A 3,184-nucleotide genomic window follows, 5' to 3' on the forward strand; every position below is an offset into this window, starting at 1 on the left:
ACAGCAATCAGTATTCCTCCAAATCATTTGTGACTGGAAGAGGAAATGGGGAAGTGACAGTGGTACACCAAATACCCTCCTCTATAAACAGTAAAGTGGTATACATCCAACTGGCATTTCATGTGTGCTTTCCTTGTTGTTTATGAAGTAGATTAATTTCATACGTGGTTACTTCCAAAAGAATGTAGTAAATAACATACTTTATCACTTGCAAATTACAATTTATTTGTGACCTGTTTTGGATTCCAGGCATCCATTATCAACTTTCTATAAATACTGATGAAGGTTGAATTTAACTGTCAAGTTAGGAGAGATACATAATGAAATTCCCATTATTAGATTCATATAATGAAGGCAATACACTTTTCAATTGTAGTGTGTGATGCCTGAGAATACATTTGTGTGTATACTGTTTCTTTCTTATTTTTTTCTCCCACATTTGTGGTTGTCTTTCTTTCTGTTACATGTACTAATTACTGATTAACATTATTTAAAGTAATTTGAGGACTTGTAGATGCAAAGTTCATATACTAAATTATGAAATTGTAGAAATCAAAACTATGAGTGAAAGTGTTTCAATTCGGGCTGTTTATTCACTTTAATGTCAATGCAATTATTTAATACAACTTTTTTGGCTAAAATTCACCCCATAGAATGCTCTAGAAGTTTTTCAATTTACTCTGAAGATGACCAGATGACACACGGCCGAAATATCAGTGGAAGAAGTTTTATTTGCGTGGCTGCATGCCCAAAATATAATGGACTAATTTTTAACAAGCTGGCTGTTTATCCAAAATGTAAACAAGTAATATAATAAATTATGAGTTTAAACACTACTTTTAAAATATTTGTGGTTATGAATTAATAATCGATTAGTCTTTGAATATCTATAAATGAAAATAATAACTATAAATATTTTTTCCATAATATTAATATTGTGTATTTCATTTTTCAGATATTGAATTGAATTGAATTTCATGCTATTGTAGAGACCTCATTAATAATAGAAATTTTAAGTGTGCCAAATATTTCGTAATTTCAAATGTTTCTAAAAAAATAATTTTAACTGTATATTCAGAGCAAGTACATATCAATTTTAACAAAGAAAATAAAGAAATTTCTTTTTATATGTTTTAGCTTGAAATAAAACACATCATGTACAAAATAATATGAATTTTTGTAGAAAAACAGCTGTTCAAAATTCGAAAATTAGTTCTGGTATTGACTACTTCTGTTGAGGAAAAGTAATGCTAGAGGAGGGTGTCCCTTTATGACATGTCCATGAGAACAAACACCACATACATAATTAACATAATTAATACCAGGCTGGCCAACGATCCCTTCAGCGCAGATGCATATCACACTCAAACTCTTATGGGAATTAGTGAAATGCCATTCTTAATGAGGATAATGGGCAGTGACACTACATCTCTAGTGTGTGGATAAGCTGAGAATTTGGGTCTGAGGAGAGGCAATAACCACTGTGTCCAGGTGGCATAGTGGTCAGAGCATCTGCTAGTGAGCATGAGACCTGAGTTCAAATTCTGGTTCGGCACAAATTTTCAGCTTTCCCCACTGATGTAAGTCAATGATTAACAGCAGCTAAGCATCATTAAAGTAATACGCACTCACTTCAAAGTCACACACATTAGCAATGTGTTGTTATCCGCAAAAGTGCGCTGTGAAAGAGCAATACTGTGAACTTCCAACAGAGCACGAGAGTGCCTATTTCAACCCTGCCATGCTAAACTAGCATTAAGTTATCATGTTATTACAGCTTGCATACATTTCCCTTGTCTTATTGTGTTCAGTGTATATTATGGAGACTGGCCTACATGCCACAATGTAATAATGTTGTACTAATATTCTTGGTTGTGTTGTTTGTCCAAGTTACAACACAAGTGACGATGAGTGTGGGATTGTTCCCCGCATGGTTTTCAGTCTCTGGTTGGTCCTCTGTTGTGTCTACAATGTCTGATGGTGCTACTGATGAGTTTTTATGCTAGCTGGTTGATCAGCAAGAGGTTCCTACTGCAGAGTTGCAGCATCTCACTCAACAGAAGGAGGCATTCGCCACTGTACAACACAATCAAACCCAGGTATTGCAAATGCTTTCCTCTGTTTTGGCCAATTCAGGTCTATCTCAATCTGCATTGCTGTTTGCACCTCCTATTTTACATGTCACTATCCCAGTCATTTATCTCCTGCCATTTCCAGTTTACGATGAGTGTCGAAAAATGGGAAGCCTACGAAAAATAGTTGCAGCAGCATTTTCGTGCATTTGGATTGACTGATGTTACCTTATGCTATGCTTTCTTTTTGTCTTGGTTATCGTCTTGCATGTTTCAACTCCTTTGTCTACTGGCCCTCTGAAGGATCCGTCTTCACTCTCTTTTGATAACATGTAAGACCTTCTTTTGGAGTACTACTGTAAATGGACGCACATCATTGCTACTCAAGTTGACTTCTATATGTGTCATAAGAAACCGGAATATTCCTATAAAACTGGCCAACTGGGTTTCATGGTTTAAGCCATTATTGTCACTTTGTCACTGATGTACATAAGGACTCATATGCTGACCAAATGGTTCATGATGTAATCATTCAGTTGGACCACAATTGTGACATTCGTGAGTGTGCCCTTCAATGTGAAAACCCCTCTTTCTCTGACATCTGACTATTTACAATTATTTGAGACTTTGAGGGCTACGGATACTCAAATTGAATCATGGTGTGAGACTGCAGAAGTTCAACCCACTTTCCCCTGTGATTTGTCAGATAGTTCATAGGGGGATGATATGGTGACAGTGGTCCGTGCACGAGCAAAACATCACAGCGGCTGGCCACCTTACTGCGAATGCATACGAATTGCCTGAACTCTTATGGGACTCGGTGGATTGTCTGCCGCGAGTAATGGGTATAATGGCAGGGGCACTACAAATGTAGTGTGTGGACTATAAGTTGAGAATGTGGGTCTCACGGGGAGCGTGCCAGCGATAAGTCCCTTCAGTCGCACTATCCTCTGTGACTGCGGTGACTCAGAAAGATAGAATGTCTGCCATGCAGGAGATCCCTTGTTCAAGTCCTGTTTGGGGCACACATTTTCAACTGTCCCTGTTGGTGTATATCAACACCTGCCAGCAACTAATGGTATTGATTTAACTGTGATTTCATTTTAGAGAGC

The sequence above is a fragment of the Schistocerca americana genome, chromosome X, assembly GCF_021461395.2.
Source record: "Schistocerca americana isolate TAMUIC-IGC-003095 chromosome X, iqSchAmer2.1, whole genome shotgun sequence".
Taxonomy (NCBI): Eukaryota; Metazoa; Arthropoda; class Insecta; order Orthoptera; family Acrididae; genus Schistocerca; species Schistocerca americana.